This window comes from Manis pentadactyla, chromosome 8 (genome assembly GCF_030020395.1).
Source record: "Manis pentadactyla isolate mManPen7 chromosome 8, mManPen7.hap1, whole genome shotgun sequence".
NCBI classification, from domain to species: Eukaryota; Metazoa; Chordata; class Mammalia; order Pholidota; family Manidae; genus Manis; species Manis pentadactyla.
In genome coordinates, this window is record NC_080026.1 from 115,109,548 (window position 1) to 115,129,496 (window position 19,949).

The window sequence follows — 19,949 nt, forward strand, 5'->3', positions numbered from 1 at the left end:
AAGGTGGCTCTTGAGACTTATGGAACTTTAGATCTACTTTTAAATTTCTGTAGTGCCTGGACTAAAACTGTCTCACAGCCAATATGTGTTCTTTTATGTTTTTTCTTTTTCATCTTAGAGATTGTTTTGGGCAGAGAGGGGGTGGAAACCAGATAGATGTGTTTCAGAGAACTTGATGACCTTTTGTTTGCTTTGTTAAAAAAAATAAAAAGTATTTGAAATGTATTGATGGTGAACTATCTTTTCCCAAAGATGGGTGCAAGGATTCCCTAAGCAGAATGTTCATTTTGTCAACAACAGCACCATTTGCTATCCTTGTGGGAATTTCATAATATTTATTAATATTGAAACCAAGAAAAAGACTGTCCTTCAGCGTATGAATGGAGTTGTGGGCGTCGTGGCAACTAATCCTCCTTATGAAGTTGTGGCTTTTTCTGACCGGAAGCTAAAACCTATCTTCTATATATGCAACTTCCCTGGTTTGACCAGAAGGACCAAATTAAAAGGTATCCTGCAAGCCCCTTCCTCTGCCATAACTGAAAGATTTTGTTATAAGATGTGACCAGATCTAGTTCTTATCAATGAGGGGTTTTGGGGGAAGGGTTTTGTAATATACATTTTTAAAGAAGGAATCAGGCTGATCATGGCTGATTTAATCACCTGGGCTACAGCCTTGCTACTCAAAGTGTGGTCTGCTTACCTTCAACATGGCATCACCTAGGATGGTACACATACAGAAACTGTCCCATCCCAGACCCAGTGAATCAGAATCTGCATTTTAACAAGATTCTCCAGGTAATTCATATGCACATGAAACTTGAGAAGCACTGGATCAGAAGACTATCACAGCACTTAAAGCAGTTTGAGAACCTTTTTCAGAACATTTTTTTCTTTCCTGTTGATTTATTGAAAATCTTGGTGAATTGATACTGTGTAACTTCTAAAGATAAGTCTCCGAGCCTCAATTTCCTTATCTGTGAATGGGATAATAGTAGTATCTACTGTTAAGTCTGTGTTGATTATAAGTGAAATTGTATGGATATATGTATATACATACAATTTCATTTATGTAATGTGTCAATCAATGTTACCTATTGCTTAAATTATTGCTGAATCCTTATAGAAACAGCTGACCCAGACCGGACAGCTGCATATCTACTGGAGTCTTCATCTGATTCCCTCACTTAACACATTAGGGCAGAAAGCTCCAGGGAGCTTGAGGCTGGTCCTAGTTATGTAGCCTTACAGGTCAAATACGTGTTTGGGTCAAGCCAGGGAATTCCACTATAATTAATAACATCTTATTTGTGGAGAATTAAGTTTTCCTCATTAATCAGACTACACTAAGTAAATTCAGCAAATAACAAAGTTTAGTGTTATATTATGCTCAGTTAAAGTGAGAAGAGTAAAAAAAAAAACAGAAACAGAACCATTAAAAATAAACAGAACTTGCAATAAAGATACTAACGTAAAAAAAGACAGATGTAGAGAAGTCAAAGCTCGTACCTGTCTGTGGAAGCACACTGAAGAACAGCAGAGAGGAAGACCAGAGCCCCACACAGGCAGGCAGAAGCACACACCTCCTTGTCTTAGCATCCTCATAATGCACATTTTAAATACAGTGTTGCTAAGACTTAAAGTCATGTTTCATTTCTTCAACTACAGGTACAAACGAGAGTAGAACTTTGTATAGTTCTTCCAAGAACTGGAAGATATTAAGTAAAGTGCCAGATATCGCCTAAGGTACAGAGATATGGAAGTAAGCTAAAATGATTACAACTCCCCAAGTATTTAAAGTTGTTTGAATAACTTTTCTAATTACAGAGTTTCATAAGTTTATGGAATATTTTATGGTTCTTAGGTCATTTCAACTCACACTGGGACATACACACTGCAGTATGCTCAGTCCTGCATGGAAGTCTCCAGACAGTGACCTAATGGTCTTAATTTACTCTTAATATTTTTTAAAAGCAGATCTTAACTTTGCTCCTAGTTTTCTATTCCTAGTCTTAAAAATCAGCCCCAGGAGATCACTTTTTCCAAGAGCTAAATGCCTTTGAATTATGTGAAAATCTTTAGATAAAGGAAATAAACTCTGGTCTGGGCTTAAACTTAATCTGAGCATGATAATTAAATCCTTGTAATGGATTTTGTATTTCAGGCAATGTTCTTCTGGACTACACTTTGCTTTCATTCAGTTACTGTGGCACCTACCTGGCTAGTTACTCCTCTCTTCCAGAATTTGAACTGGCCCTCTGGTAAGTTGCAGCATCCTGCAGATATTCTTTCACTGAGTTAACATTTTAACCTTGTCCTTCTGGGTGTTATCAAAGGATGAAGACATGAAAAGTCTGTAACAAAGAAAAATGGAAGGAATCAAAGCCCTAATCATAAGGTTTAATATAGTTGCTACTTTCAGGCATAAAGTTTGGCAGGGCAAAAGCTATATGAGACTTAAATTGCTTACTGTCCTCCTCTTTTTATTAATATGTTGTATTTCCTTTGTCAGGTAAAGAATACATTAATAGATACATAAAAGTTTCATCTTCAAATAAATAGTAACTGAGTTGTTTGCATATTTTCCACTAATGTTGAAATTAAGGTAGTCTCTATATAGAGCTCAATTTGAAGTAATTGTTTTTAGACACATCGAAACAATTATATGTCCAGAGAGTGGAACATTCTACCACATTTGGCAGCTGCATAGGAAATACCTGTGGGCAAGTATTGTGTCTTTGCTGGATCATTTCATGTGACCAACTTCAAAGCTGCACTTACCCTTCCATCCATAATATAAACTTCTTCAGGCAGAAATATGTCTTTTAAGAAGTACAAAATGTTCCAGCAATAATTGAGGGTACACCTTACATACCAACATTTCTCATACAAAAATGTAATAATCTAGATTCAGAGAGCCCATTTAGTTTATGCAGTTTCTTCTTCTAAAAAGTTTTATTCAGGTACAACTAATATTAGTAAACTGCTCATATATAAATTATGCAATTTAGTAAATTTTGACTTGTGTATACACCCCTGAAACCATCACCATAATCAAAATAATAAATATATCCATCACCCCAAGAATTTCCCTGTGCCCCTCACTGGCCTTCCTTATTGGCCCTTGCCACACATGCCCCTCCCCCACTGATGCCATTCCCCCACCCCCAGCCCCCAGATAACCACTGGTGTGCTTTCTGATGTCCTCTGCATTAGTTTAGTTTGCATTTTCTAGAATTTCATATACAGGGAGTCACACATTATATACTCTTTTTTTTGTCTATCTTTCATGTGGCGGCATTATTTGGAAATTCTCTTATGTTGCTGTGTGTATCAGTAGTTCATCCCATTCCATTCCCTGGTATGGATATACCACAGCTTGTTTATCCACTCACCTGTTGGTAGATATATTATTAGTTTGCTAGGACTGCTGTTAACAAAGTACCACAAACTTAGCGCCTTAAACAACAGAAATATACTGTCTCAGTTCTGGAGGCCGGAAGTCTGAGATCAAGGTGTCAGCAGGATTGGTTCCTTCCGGGTTATGAGGGAGAATCTATTCCAGGCCTTGCTCCTTGGCTTGGAAATAGTTTTTAGAGACATTAAACATGTCTTCATCAACACGTCTTCATGTTCACATGACGTTCTCGTGCACGGGTATCGGTCTCTGTATTTCCCCCTTTTATAAGGATACTAGACGTACTGAGTAAGGCCACACTAAATGACCTCATTTAATTTAGGAAAGACTCTACTTCCAAATAAGGTCACATTTTGAGATGTTGACGATTAGGGCATCAACATATTAATTTGCCTGTGGGCAAGTAAATGGGGAGGATACACAATTCAACTCATAGAAGTACTTATGAGTAGGAATCAGCCTCTGAAGAGCAGAAAGAAGATGATTCCAAGCAGAGAAAGGCATTTGCAAAGGCCATGAGGTCAGAGAAAATATGGCAATTTTGAAGATTTAATTAAGAGGTCATAAATGGAACAAGTGCTTGGCCATGAGAGGCAAGCCTGAAGGGACAGTCTGAGGCCCGCTCATGAGCAACCTTGTAAATGAATAACCATGTAGTTTTATCATCCAAATCAGGATACTTGTGGAAGTGACAAGGGCTGTTATTAATTAATACAGAAGGATACTTTCCCTATCTACGAGCCATGCTAATGAGCACATCCTTTATCCTAAGGGCGATATTAAAGGGTTTTAAGTAGGAATGTGACATGCTCAGATCTGTGGGTAGGAAGACCCCTAGCCATACCGTGAAGGTATACTGGAGGGGATTAGTGAGAACATGAATTAGAAGGCTGTGGTGGTCCAGGTGAGAGATGATAGCAGCACAGACTAGGGCTGTGGGAGTAGGGATGGAGGGCAGTGGGGATCCTGGGAGTGTTGAGGAGGCAGCACCATGGCACTTGATTACTTGGCTGTATGTTGGGTGTGGTGCTGAGGGAGAGGAACAGTCAAGGGTCATACCCAGAGTTGTGATGGGCAACCTGGGGACATTATGGTGCTATTTAGAAAGATATCCCAGAGGGAAGTTGGGAGAGGCAGTCAGGGAAGATGAGTCGAGACAAGCTGAGTTGAAGGTGCCTGTGACAATAAACAGATGTGATCACCCTACAGAAGTGGCTTAAACAAGACAAAAGTTTCTTTCATGTGCCTAAGTCTGGGTATGAGCAGCCCATGGCTGGTATGGTGTTCCCTGGTGTCAGGGACCAGTCACCCATTATCTTGTTGCTCTCCCACGCTTAATGTGTTGCCCTCGTCTCTAGTTTAAAGTGGCCACTGCCCAAGTAGTTTTGGGAGCCAGCGGGAAGGGAAAGGGATAAGGGAAAGGGCACAAACCTTTCTTGGAATGCATAGCCTGGAAGTTGCACACATCACTGCCACATGGTTCCCACTGGCCAGCTTAGAAGCAGGCCTTGTTGAGCTACAAGGCTGGCTGGGAAACATGGCCCTCACCATGGGTGACCATGTGGCTGGCTAAAAACCAGGGGTTCTGTGACTTGGAGGGAGAAATGGAGGATAAATGTTGAGGGCCACACTAGCCTCTGCCACAGATATCCAGGGCTGGAGCTCAGCAGAGAGGGCTGGAGACAAACATTTGGGAGTTGTTAAATCAGACTGGTAATCAAAGTGCTAAAAGTGGTTAAGAACATCTAAAGGGTGGAACCAAGAGGAAAACAAATAAAAGGGACTGAAAGAGGACAGGGAACCTAATATGAGATTCAGGAGGAGCAGTTGTGGATGGAAAATGGACACTAGGCACGAGGGTTCCAGAATATGGCTGTGTTCTGTGAAAGCAGAGCCTGAGGCAGCAACTCGGGAACCCCACCTTTAGTTGGGGTTCCCCAGGAAGGAGGAAAGGAGGAGAGCTCAACATAATGAGGGCTCGTTATTTTGCTGGCCACCACTTAGCACCAATTGACGGCTTCATCTCCCAGGTGGTCTTCTGAGAGGCTGTATGAACTACATGAACGGGGACAGTCCTCAGACAGTGGGCTGGGAAGGGCAGAGGAAGAGGTAAGAATTTACCAGTTCCTGCTGTCCCACCAGTCAGAAGTTCACTGCACAGGGTGGTAACTGCTGCATTTTCAGGTTTAGTGAGACCTTCTGTGTGTCATGCCCAGGGGCCATGCCACTAGGCATATGGAGCAGGCATGAGGGGAGGCACATGTACCCACGTGAAGTCAGTCGGAGCCTACCCAGTTGGACAGCCCCTGAGTCAGCGAGGCAGAACAGGCTCCAGAAACTGTGGAAGCTGAGAGGTTTGAGATGTCCTGTAAGAGGTGTGTGCCAGCGAGGCATTCCAAGAGTCATTCCAGAGGCAGTAGTGGTGAGCTGCATCAGATCCCACAGACGTGAAGTCAGACAAGGACCAAGAAGAGCCTGCTGGAATTAGAATGAAGCCAGATACTGCATTTGGAGAGGCTGTGTCAGTGGAATGGTGGTGGGTCCTGGGACAGGAAGAGATGGGGAGCAAGGAAGAGGAGGCAGCGAGCTTAGGACAACCCCGTCAAGAAATTAGGCTCGAGGGAAAGGGAGAAAGACATGGAAGGGTAAATTTGAAGGAGGCTTTTTTACAGTTGGTACAGATGAGCACTCAAGTGTTGACAGGAAGGAGTCAGGAAAGAGTCTAAAGATGCACAAGTGAAGGAATAACGGATGAACTAATGCTCCTAAGAAGGTGAGACCCAGCGCCCAGAGCACAGGCAGTGCGAGTGGCCTTAGGTAGGACATGCCTTCCACTGTGATGGGAAAGGACAAGGAAAGAATGATACAGGGCCTCACAGGTTGTTATGCTTGGTAGCAGAAATTTGGGGAATCATCAGCTGACGGCCTCTATCTTCTTCATGGGACCCAAGGCCATTTAGTGGGAGTAAGAAGGAAGTGGAGGAGTTAGAGGCTTTGGGAAAATGGGCAATATTGAAAATGGCTGCTTTTGAGAATGGGAGAAAGAACTGACCAGAGAAGCAGCAGGACCAGAGGTCGTACTGAGGGTCCAGTGGAGTGATAACCGTGAATGTATAATGTCACTAACACGTGGTCCTGTGTTCTTTGTTCCTCTCTCTCCAGCAGCCTGGGCTCCCAGTGGTATGTCTCCAGGGCTGATGGGTTTTGCCAGGCATCTGAGGCAGAAAGTCAAAAGATTCCGGGAATCAGCAACGCTGGTTGCTGGCTGATAAGATGGACAGGACACTTGTGATGGGGATGCAAGGACAGGAGAGCCAGAAGGGAGCTGAAAGACAGGGCAAGCTCAGTAAGCAGCAGTGCCAGGTTCTTAGTCACAACTCTGAATGGAGTGCTGGTTCCTTGCATGAGGGGGCAGCTCACATTTATTTTTTCCTCCCATTTCATTTAGCAAAAGATCTTGCCTGTGGAAGGAGTTCAGGATATTCTCTTCAATGGGTAAATGAATGAATCCATGTTAAAGTACTAATACTGTGATTTAAAGTCAGGAAATGATCAGTTGGTATCAATGTGTATAGTACACCTAGATCCACACAGAGTATTCGTATTTAGTAATTAGAGATTTAGACACCCACAATTGTTTCTCAGCAAATGCGATGATACATTCCACTTTCTAGATGTGGATGGATTAAATCCACATTTAATAAAGAGGATAAAATAGTGTTAGTAGCATATGATAGAGTGTTATTTTTAAAACACTCAGTTATTTTGCTTTTTTAGAAGGGTATACTATAATTATTTATAAATTTGATATTAATATGGAGTAAATAAATTGCATCATAAGTTAAGTCTCAATCTATGTAAATTATTTTCAAATAATTAAGTAAATGTCCTCAAGATATGAAATTCAAATGAATTATTTTTCACCAAATGCAATTTTCCTCTAAGGAACTGGGAATCAAGTGTTATTTTGTGCAAGAAGTCACAACCTGGTGTAGATATCAGCCAGATGACTTTTAACCCCATGAACTGGCACCAGCTGTGCTTGTCAAGTCCAAGTACAGTTACTGTGTGGACCATTGAAAGAAGTAACCAGGATCATTATCTCAAATCCAAGTAAGAGACTTCGTTACACACAACAGAGTTGTGGTCTTCATTTGCATTCATGTGATGTGACTGGATGCCGTGTGTGTGTGTGTGTGTGTGTGTGTGTGTGTGTGTGTGTGTGTGTGTGTGTGTGTGTGCGCGCGCGTGTGTTTGTGTGTGTGTGTGTGTGAGAGATACGTGATAGATCCTCTCCTGTGATGCTGGGCAGAGGCAGCCAGCTGCAGCTCCCGACCAGCCAGGTGATCCCACAGGTAAACGACCCATACAATTACAACCATTCCGTACCTGTACAGCCATTCTGTTTTCACTTTCAGTACAGTGAAATATTAAATACTTTATTGTAAAATAGGTGTTGTGTGAGGTAAGTCTGCCCAACTAAGTCCAATGTAAACGTTCTGAGCACCTTTAAGGTGGGCCAGGCTAAGCTATGATGTTTGGTAGGTTGTGTATTAAATGCATTTTTGACTTACAGTGTTTTCAGTTTATGATGGGTTTATCAGGAGGTAACCCCATTGTAAGTTGAGGAATATCTGTATATATATTTTACTCAGTGTTTTCAAACTTGCATTAATTGTCAACATTTAATATTTGGTAAGATTTCTCATAAATATCCAGATTACGATATTCTCTTGAAATTATGGAACCAAAATTCTCATGTCAATAGACCCTCTTGACTCGAACTGAGTGCCACCTACCACCTTTAGGAGGGAAGACACTTTCCTGTTTGCCACAGTCCTCACCTGGCCACACACATCACTTGCCTGACCTGTCAGTGCTCAAATTTACATTTCCTGCTTTCGATATTCACTTTGAACATTTCTGAAAATCTCTGTGTACTTAATGTATAACTGCATTACTCATCCTTTGGTGATCTAATATATAGTTTAAAATGTACTCTTTGGCTTTTATCTGTCTTTTTTCGTAAATTATAACACTTTCGTACCTTGCTTACCACCCATAAGCAGCAATTACATCAGTGACTGGTTTCTGTTAATCTGATTATTCTGATGTCTCTTATTTCTACAGGTTGGTAAAACTACCTATGGAAGATGGGACATTTTTTAATGAAACAGATGTAATTTTCCCCCAGTCATTGCCCAAGGATCTTATCCATGGACCTGTGCTCCCACTGTCAGCCATGGCCGGGCTAGTAGGCGAAGAAGCAGAAACTTTCGGGGTAATCACCCGTCGCCTCTCCCAGTTTGCTTACAGTTCTCATAGTCATCCTATGAGACATGCAGGATAGACAGGATCATCTTGGTTTAGCCCTGGACACCACAGAGAGGAAGGCTCTGGAGATTTGAGTTTGGACCTGGGCGGATGATGGCGCTGACAGCAGAAACAGGGAGCCCAGATGTGATACCCGTTTTGGACACACTGAATTTGTTGGGAAGGCCTGGTGGGAACTGGCCAAGCGGACCTAGCACTGGGGAGAAGGCAGGGCTGGAGACGCAGAGGTCAGAGTCATTCCCACGGACAGGCTGATGAGAGGGCTGGGGAGGGGACCTGTTTCGACGGAGAGGAGAGAAAGGGCATCAGGGAAGAGAGCCGGAGAGGAAACTGACTGCCAAGAGCTGGGAGGAAGAAGACGAGCCTGAGGAGGAGCAGTCACAGAAGCAGGAGCAGGTCTGGAGAGAAGAAAAAGGCCATGGAAAATACGGCCTTGAAGAAAGTTTCAAAGAGAATTTGTCAACTCTCATTCATTCGTCCAGCGTATTTTTCAGGCTCCTCCTATGCAGCAGGCACTGTTTTAGGCACTGTGGTCACGTGGTGACCAGCCAGGCATAATCCCTACGCCTTGGAGCTTCACTCTATCAGGGAGACAGAGCAACACTACCACCACCACCAAGAGTAAAAAGATCCATTAAATCATTGCAAAATGCGATGGTTATAACCTGATAACTGGGGAGGGCAGGAGGTGGAGGTGAGGATGAGGTTAATATATGGTCAATGGGGAGATGACACCTATGCTACAGGCAGGGTAAAGAACGTTCAGGCAGAGGGAACTGCATGTGCAAGAGCCCTGGGGGAAGAAAAGAACTCTTATGTTTGAGAAGCTGAAAAAAGACCCATGTGGCTGCAGCAAGTAAATGAGGGGACGTGCAGAGCAGGCTGGATCAGAGAATAGCACATTCAGGGCCTTTGCAATGAACCTAAGGAGTTTGATTTAGCTAAGCTCCAAACTGCAGTATACTAATGTTTGTGTTTGAGCTCTAAAACACCAATAATGGAAGTAGAGGCTCCCAAATATCTTTGACCACTGCAGAGAAGGAAGCTATAGATACTAAAAATAAATCAGTGTGGTAAATTAGTTGATTAAAAAATCTCTGGCAAGCAAGAGAATAGGTGGTATGCTCTTAGTATTTCCTCTAAAGGATGACAACTATTCACTTTTAAAATTACAGAATATGCCTAATTCCTTCTAATAGCACAGGTCTTAGCCTTGAAATTCAGCCACAGAGCGGCAGCCAAGTAAAAAATAGATCAGTCATCAAGGTTTACAACTTGAAAAAAAAGTTTCTATGTTTATTATTTGATGCCTAGGAACCCACATTTCCAACTATTGCAGGTCTTTTTTCCTGCAGTAAATTTCTGTAGGAGTCCTCATCTTTCACATTTTGCACCAACATGATCAACTCTGCATAAAATATTTAAAATTCAGGCATTTGTCCTTGTCATTTGAAAAATGCTATGAAATTCCTGCTTTAAATAAGTGGAGTTATCTTTTTTTTTAATGCTCATAATAAACAGGCGTCTTTATTTCCTAGGACTTTCGCACTTAGGGTATTTTAAACTTCTTCTGAAAACGGAAATTTAACGTTAAAGTTTGACATCTCTAAATCATATGTGGAATATTAATGAAGTGACATAATTTAAATCTACATTAGAAATTAATTTTCCCAGTACTTTTTCATGGGATGGGTAAATAAGGTGAGAAAAATGACTAAAATGTTGATTAATGTCTGAACAATGAGTGAAATCATAACCAAAAACAGATCTCAATGTCTCAACTCTATTCCTGCAAATGACAGTTCTCATGACCTGGGTAAAATGGCAAAGAAATCAGTAATGACTTGATCTATGTAAGAGTCTTAAAAAATGTCAAGCTGTGGACTTTTACAAAATTACAAATATTAAATACTCCCATTCTCTCTCTTGTAGCTAACACTAGAAAGGTGCATTATAGGCCTTTAAATAGGCCTGCATCACACTATACAACTAATTTAAGGCCTTAGAAATGGTATCCAGTAATAGCATGGGGGAATCAAAGACAGATGTTATCTGAGCAGAAACTGGATCGAAGATAATGAATTTAATCTCAAGTGTCCACTTTTCTTTTTCTATCTACCTTTTTTTTTTTTTCAAACAGTTGCTAAATAGGAATTCCTTTTATAAACTCAGGTATTCTGAGACATATTCAGATGCTTACAATTTTTGCAGCAATATTAAGTTAGACTTAGATTTTTCATTTTTGGTGTTCAACTGATCAAAATGTTTGATTTATGATTCCAGAGGACTGAACAAGGAGGTGGTGTTACCAACAAATATTTTTAAACACTATTGAAATCTTTTAAAGTTCTCAGAATTAAAAACAGTTTGTTTATATAATCCATAATATCACATTCATTTTTAAATTGCACAGAACATGTTTATTGATGAAGGGAAATAATAGAACAGGTTTCTTTTAAAGTAAGAAAAGCCACACACAATACTACTTTAACGTACTAAGGCCAGAAAATTCCAAGTTTTAATCCTCACCTTCTGCTGCACACACACACACATTCACTGGTGGTGTAAGAACCATATACATGTGCTTTTTAAGCATTTTTTTTAGCCCATTGCCATGCCAGGTAAGAGTATGTCTTTTTGTGATTTATAGTATAAGACTAGATGGCATCAAGACAACTCAAGAAACTTTTAAATAATGGTATATAATTAAATAATGGCATTTAGAGGGTAACTCTTTTCCCTTAGAGTCAAATCTCAGACACACAAATGTCATCAATCAACAGCACTTTAATCCTCTTGGGTGGTCTCACCCTTTACCCACTGGGTGATGAAACTGTTACTCATGTATTTATTTTCTGACCATCCAAGTCTGTGAGGGCATGAAATAGACCAATCACACACCTCAAGTCAATGTGTCCTCCTAAAAGCTTATCATGATGAGTACTCCTATGTAATGCTCCTGTGGGATTTCTGCCTTAGTCATATTTCAAGGTCCATCCCAAATGATAATTCTCTTTCTCCACACTTCCTGTAGTCCACGGAGAACCAATTGCTTTCTCATCAGTGCTCACATAATATTTAAACACCCTTCTACTAAAACTTACTATGCTTCCCGATTCTGATATTTGTTGATACTATTTCTTCCCTCAATAGGTAAAATAATTACTTTGGCAAAGCCACACCTGTTCTGTGCTAACAGAAAGGGGGATGGCCCCTCCCTTCCTGGACATGAGGCTGCAGAGGGCATAACATTGAAGTATAACTGTTTAATAAGGCAGAGATCAATGAACTATGACCTGTTTTTGTATGGTCCCAAGCTAAGAATGGTTTTTACACTTTTTAAAGGGTTGTAAAAAAAAAAAAAGGGGGGGGATATGTGACAGAGACCTATGTGGTTCACAAAGCCTAAAATATTCACCATCTGGTCCTCTATAGGAAAATTTTGCCTCAAGTCCTTAGTCCATGTTATGTTTAGACTCCAGAGCCAACTTTTATTCTAGGTACCTCTCATAGATTTTGTACACTTCTTTTTGAGTTTTCCATGGAATTAAAGTTACATAGGATGTTTCATGAACCTCACTAGGGAGGCCACCAGAATCAGGCAAGGGATCCTCTTCTCATCCCCAGTGAAAGCTAACTAAGCAGAGGATGTAGGCCAGCCTCTCAGTAACCACTCAAGGAAAACCACATCCATGCCCTCTGAGGAACCAGGAGGGAGATGTGGATGCAGGTCTTCCTCCAAAAGGGCGATTTTAGCTAGACAATGGCTTTCTTAGAGATGCCAAAAAAGTCCACCAAAAAAGAGTACAGAAGTTATTACTCAAAACTTTCACAAAAATCTGTGACATTTGAACTCTTGTTCTAGAATGCCTCATTTTTTCCTGGTGATTTAAAATGTAGCGAGAGAAATGGAGCCAGGAAGTTCACTTAACTGTTGGCAAATGACAGGACCAGTGACTGTATATAGGTCCGTATGCATTTGTTCCTTTTTGGAAACTGTTTTGATGGGTATTATTTATCTGGCTCTTAAACCATGACTGTTGTCTTAACACAAGGTTTCTAATCCTTCCCTGAAGCCTAAAGATGATGTATATCCGTTGCTCCACCCGACTATGCATTGCTGGACTCCCAACAAGTGACCTTTACATTGGCTGTGAAGAGGGTCACCTTCTGATGACTAATGGAGATACCTTGAAGGTGACAGTGCTTAGTAAAACAGAAGATGGACCACCAATGGGTGAGAAACGGCTTTGCTTCGTATCCCCTTAAGTGCAACTACTTCTGGTGTTGGTTTTGCACTCAAAGATGGATGTTTTGTTCTCTGTTTTTCTCTTTCTTGGAGACAACTTTGATTCTTCATTCTCCTTTATCTGCTCATTAAGTTACCAGGTTCTGTGGGTATTCCTTGCAGCTATCTGATGTTTATTCAGTGTTCTATGCTCTAGGCATTCTGCTACCATTCTATTTGCATATTTCATATAATCCTCAAGACAACTTTATAGGAGATACATTTTTATCTCCATGATACAGATGAAGAATGGAAGTACTGTGAGGTTCTGAAACATGCCCATAGTCACATAAGTAGTAAACTGTGGAGCTGACACCTGGACCCAAGCAATAAGACTTCAGAGTCCAAGTTCTTGGCTACTACGCTGTATCCTTTCCCATACATATGCCTGTTCTGTTTAATAAGCTGATTATGCCTATTCCTGCTCTCCAACCCTTCAACTCCTTTTCTCACAGTGACCTTCTCTTTTAAGACTATCCACCATCTTTTTACATTTGCCATCAAATTACCCTTTACATTGCTTGGTGAGAATTTTTAAGAAAATCTGATCTATTCTGCTTAGATCTGGTGTCCATTCCTGGTCCCATCTGCTGTGGCCAGGGTTGTGGTGGGTCACAGGAGCCAATGTCCACCCAATAGGGGCTAGGTGGAGGTCCTTTGAGAAGGGAGCCTCACTAGGGCAATCTCCCCAAACCTGTGCAATGCACTCTCAATTCCATTTCCTGTTTTTATTTCACGCTTTGATTTCCACAGCAACCTTAGGACCCATTGCACTGGCCTTCAGCTCAGCTGACCCAAACCAGGCATGTCATCCCTGCCAAACTGCCCTCTTGAAGACTGCAACTCAAGGACAGCTCTGCATGATTTCAAGCCCTCTCTAATCTGATCCTACCTGCTCCATTAGTATTATTTCCTACCATTCTCCAGTATGAATGTTTGTGCAGCCAGTCATTGCTACCCATCATTTCAGACATCCCTCCAAGCTCATTCCCTCACTTTATTCTCTGAATCCTCAGGTTCCCTACTCCAATCCCGGCTCCTGCTGCAGTGCCCCTCATTTGCTCCCTCTCCTATTTTCTGACTCTCACTTCACTGATAAACCTGAGGCCGTTAGGTTCAACTGACCTGCCCAGCCCCTCTTGTCCCTTTGTCATCACCTGTGCTGTCTGCTTTGGTTCGCTCCAATCTTGCATCCATCCACAATGCCATCCCACAGCTGGCTAGAAAGTAAGCCTCGTTGCTGGCCTACCTTTCCAGTTTCAGCTCCTCCCATGTGGGCCTTTTACAAGTTCTCATCATTCCTGTGCTCGCTCCAAATTCTCCCTGCCTACATCTGCCGCTCCCTTTGTCTAGGTAGCTACCTGTCTCTAGGCAGCTCTAGGATGCTTTTCTCCACCTTCTCTATCTGGTGAAACTGTCATCTGTGGAGCCTTGCCTGTCCTCACCCCAACCTTCAGGCAAAATTAGCTGCCTCTGTCTGGGGTCCTGTCATGCTCGTTCCTTTGTCAGAGTCTCGCCCTGGGCTATTACAATGCTCCGTGTGCACGTCTGTCTTTCTCATCTGTCACCAACTCTTTCAAGTCAGGAACTGTTTTACTCATCCTTTGGCTCCAAAGCTGAATCCCAGAGATTGCTACAGAGTAACTCAGCACCTATATGTGTTCATAAAATGAATTATAAAACAATATTTCTCATTTCTAAACTACTCTCCCACTCATAGAATGTTATGTACAATTTAGGACTTGCTCATGTGCAGTTTTATATTGTTCACTATTTCCTTCCTGTATACCGTTTCTAATCATTTTCGTGATATATTATACATGCTTTCAAATTAATATTTACCTAGCCTCTACAATGTGTAAGGCACTAAACAAGGTGCCTCAGAATTGCCATGGATGACAAACACAGAATCTCATAATCTCCACCCTTAAGGGATTTATATTTTTTTAAAGAGAGTAAGACCAGTAGATAAATAATTACAGCTGGGTAGATTAACATAATATCATTAAGGAAGAATGTCACAAAGTGCTACAGACTTCAGGTGAGGGAAACAGACCAAGTGAAGTCATTTGGAAGGTGGCATTTGAAATGGACCTTGAAGGATAGGCTCACGGGCAGAGATGAAGGTAAGTGGATTTTTTGGGTGATGATAACTGCATAGACAAGAAAACACAGGAAAGGTTGAGATGCACGAAGTGGTCCAGTTTGGAACATGAAGTATTACAAAGGGATAGTGGGGAATGAAGGGACATCTCTGCCATGTGATCTTGAATGCCTAGCTAAGATGTTTATACTTAATTGAGCTAACAGTGGGAAGACATCAAAAACTTCTGGATGGGGATGTACCCCAAGTGGAACTGTGCTTGGGGAGATTAATTTAGCCATCATTCAGGAAAGAACAATCCCAGAGCAGGTGGCTATAAGCAGCAGGCACCTAGACTAGACAGACAAGAACTTGGACTCCAGCGGCTGTTGGATTAGAAAAGAGGCTGCTGGGAGATGAGCAGTCTTTTAAGGGAAGAACAGAATGCCTCTTAGCATCTGGCAAAATGCCAACCATGTGTGCGGTAAACAATTGGATAGATGCTGTCTGAGCCTTTGATCTTGTAGTTCTCATGTTTTATTTACATAAAAGGTAGGATGCTTTTGTTAGTTTTCCCCAAAGACAATTTTTATTAGTACCACATGTCCTTACAGCACACTTTCTCCTCTTATTTTCTTGTTGTCCACTGTTCATTATTTACTTAAGTATAGAATTTACAAATCATAAAATATACAAATCTTACATATGCAGCTTGATAATAATATAGGTTTAAGGGTTTGTTTTTGTTTGTTTGTTGCTGGCCTCTTAAAATCTCTGACAATGCCTTCCTTAAAAGGAAAATATATTTACTATATAGTTCCACAATATTTAGTTACATAGATCTGATGACAGAGAACTTTAAAAATTTCATGTGATTTTTATCAATAATCATTGCTAGGCAGCTTTTATTATTCAGTGTTTGGGAGGCCTCATAGAACATAATTCTGACATGAAGTTGGTGGTTTTTTGAAAGAGGATTACAAAGAAATGAATAGTCCAAGGAAATCAAATCAGAATTATTTCTTTTTTCCAAAAGATGGAAGAAATCTCATCAGTCCAGTCACCATGGCATATCAGAAGGGAGGCGTGCTTGCTTCTGGAATTATAATGTATTTTTTTCTTAAAAATTAATTGCTTTCAAGAAATATACAATTTCCCTTTGCTGCCAGTTACTCTTATGAGCCATAACTTGGGATGTCAGTTTCTTTCTAATAACCTTATAATTAAAGTTGTTTGCTTTCTGGATGGTATTGTAAACTTTTTATATGAAGAATTTCAAATATTATTACAAAAGTACAGAACAATATAATGATGTAGATATACTATGTTATTACAAACAAGCAAAAACAGAATTAACCCCCTTGCCAAAAAAAGGCAAAAACAAAAATCTAATATCTGTACAACCAATACCGTGCCTGTTTGTGCTTTTAATAAATTAGGTTATCAGACACAAGTGGAACCTTTTGTCTAAGCATCAGTTTAGCTTCTTGTGCACATTTAGGTTACATGTATCATATTGTTATTGCTAATATTAAAGTTAGTATTAAGGAGGATACAAAGGAAATAAACAGCATGCTCCTTACCTTTGGGTTATTTAGGGAGGTAAGAAATGCACATAATAATGATCAACATACATTACAGCTAGTGTGCTTTGAAGTAAGGAGACTGCTCTACACAAGCCACACAATAAACTGTCTTATTTGCCGTACCTTCTATATAATGAGGAATGTGGTAAGTAGATGCTAGAGATGTGAAAAAAAAAGAGAAATCAGTAAAATTTTAGGTGACTGAAAAATGTGTCACAAAAGAGATAAAGCTGAAACTCAACCAGGAAACATGGTTAAAAGTTACCTAAATAAGATAATAAGACAGGACACTCAAGATAATGTAAACATGGATGATGTTTCCAAAAATTAAGAGTAGATGATAATCAATGAGACTTAGCTTGTCTGATAAGGAAAGTACACTATGCATTGACTGAGACTGATTTTCTATCTTTATCTCATTGTTTTTGGTCTCTAGGATGGCTTTGTTTATTCTGTTATTATTAAAGATTCAAGTTACAAAGTAGAGGATTTTCTTGAGGTTGAAGGGCCTGTGGAATATATGATGTTTTCTCCCAGTTACAAAATGTTACTGATTCAAACAGACCAGGTATGCTAGCTAGATGGTGATATCTTGATATACAATTTTCAAATATTATTATCATCATTTCATGACAGGAATGAAGGACAGAGTGGGCTGCATAATGATATTCTACTCTTCAGGACTCTTCAGGTTGCAAGTGAAAAGTACCCAATTTAAAAGGCCTAAATAACAAAGAGATTTTTGTTTGTTTTTATGCACATAACTAAAAGGGCAAAGAGTTTATCTGGATCCAGGAGCACACATGTTGCCACTGGTCTTGCTTTTCTGCCATCGCTTAGCTCTGTTTCCTCTCTGCTGCCTCCCTTTCCATGCAAACTCTCTCCCCTATGATGTCAAGAGAGCCTCCCACAACTCTAGTTTATATTTCTATCCTCTTGATGATCCTGGTAGAAACATACCAGCTTGAAAAGATGTCCTGGAATCTAGACCCATTGTACTTACTTGGGTTACCTCTCTACCCCTGGGTCCATTAGTATGTCCAGGAGGATTCTAAGCTCCAACTGGCCAGGCCTAAGTCTCATGCCTATCCTTGGACTCTGGGTAGAATCACCCAGCCCAAACATGGACTGAGATTGGGATCATGGGTGGTTCTCTAAGGAAAATACAGGTTCTGAAAGAGAAGAAGGGGAAGAAATAAATGCAGGATAAAACCAAATACCCACTTCAATTATACTGTTAGGAGGACCCCTAGTTAATGGAATGACCCTCAGAGGTCAGGTTTGCAGCAGTCTATATCATTAGGCAATGATTTTGGATACAAATAAAGTTAAATGATTTTCTCCCTAAAAGAAATTTAAATGTAAATATGGAAAGACTGCATGTTCTAATAATTATCAATAGTCAAAACAACTGTGCTATGTTTTAATAAATGATAAGTAAAATGACAAACTTAAGGTATCTATAGAGAACAGGAAACCATAAAAGACTGTAACATAACAGAAGGGAAAAAGTACAAGAAAGCACCTCTAAAGAAGAAAAATATATTAACAAAGTAAAAGTTAAATGAATATGTCTGACAGAAATTGGATACAGCCAAAGAGAGAATTAATAAACTCGAAGATGGATTAGAAGAAGTTATTCAGAATGTAGCCCAGAGATGCAAAAGGATAGTGAATATAGAAAGCAGGATAAGAGACATGAATGATGTGGTGAAAAGATCTAACATACAATCCCAGAGAGGAGAAAGAGTCAGGGAGAGGCAATGTTTAAAGAGCTATTTTCCAGAACTGATTAAAGACATGAATTTACATATTGAAGAGGCTCAATGAATCCCAAACAGAAAGATACCCACAAAAAGTTACCTACAGAAAGATTACACAAAAATATATCCACTCCTAGACTTAACAAAGTGAAATTGTTGAATACTAAAGACAAAGAGAAAATCTTAATAGCAGTTGGAGAGGAAAACAGATTATTTCAAAGGAATTTAAATTAGACTAACAGCTGCTGTGGCAATAATGTAAAAAATAGCAGAACGATCTTCCATGAAGTGCAAGGGTCAGCAAACTATGGCCCCATGGGCCAAAACCAGCTTACTGCTATTTTTGTGAATAAAGTTTCATTGGATCACAGTCACACTCATTCATTTATGTTTTGTCTATGGCGGCTTTCACACTGCATGGTAGAATTAAGTAGTTGTGAGAGACCACATGGCCTGCAAAGCCTAATATTGTTACTATCTGCTCATTTATAGAAAAAGTTTGCTGACCCTGTTGTTGTGAAATAAGTTAACTACCACCTGAAATTCCATACCCAGTGAAAACACTTTTTCAATATAAGAGTAAAAAAAGACATTTTTTAGAGACTCCAGAACAGATTTTTGTCAGCAGCAGTTCATCATTAGAGAAAATTCTAATGAATGTACTTCAGGCAGAAGGAAGATTATCCTTGATGGAAAGACTGGGATGCAAGAAGACTAAAGAGCAGTGGTGAGTGCATGGAGACATGTAAGTGAGTATCACTTGTATAAAACAGCAAAACTAACAGGAAGTTGGGTTAAAAATAACATAGAATTAAAATCCAAGACAATAATAATGTAAGTTGGAGGGGGAGAAGTAAATGGAATAAAGCATTCCAAGTTATTTATATAGCCCAGGAGGGGAGTAGAGGTTTTAAGTAACTTTGTGATATTTATAAATGAAATATCCATGTTGTAATTTCTAAGGTAACCACTAAAAGAACTGAAACAGAAAATGAAATCTCTACACTATAGGGGGGGAAAGTGATACGTTAAAAAAAACGAAACACCCAAAACAAGGTAAGAAAAGAGAGAAGGAGAAACACAAAATAAGTGAGAAAAAAGCATAATTAAAATGCAATGTTTACATTAAAATATATTACTAATTATAATCAAAATAAAACAGACTAAGCTAGTTAAAAGGCAGAGATTGCCATACTAGTCAAAAAAAAAAAAAAGGCAAGCCCAACTATGCTGTTTACAAGTGACCTATCTAAAGATTGAAAGAAAACAAAAATAAAAAATACAGTAACACTGAATGTAAATGTAAAAATTGACAGTAAATAAAAAGATGGAAAAAGATAAATCATGCAAACATTAATCAAAAGAAAGCCAGGTATAGTAATATTAGACAAAATAGACTTTAAGGGAAAACAAAGATAAATGGGCTTATTTCTAAATAGTAAAAGGTTAAATTCACCAGGAATATATAAACATTTAAAAT

At 39.8% G+C, this 19,949-nt stretch overlaps 1 long non-coding RNA gene across 1 annotated transcript; it reads left to right on the forward strand.

Moving 5' to 3' along the window:
• Positions 1-468: 468 nt before the first annotated feature.
• LOC130684639 (uncharacterized) lies at positions 469-9,601 on the forward strand. The gene is made up of 4 exons (XR_008999002.1): positions 469-506; positions 2,162-2,258; positions 7,361-7,528; positions 8,546-9,601. It is a non-coding gene; the product is annotated as an uncharacterized LOC130684639 (long non-coding RNA).
• The last annotated feature ends 10,348 nt before the right edge of the window (positions 9,602-19,949 follow it).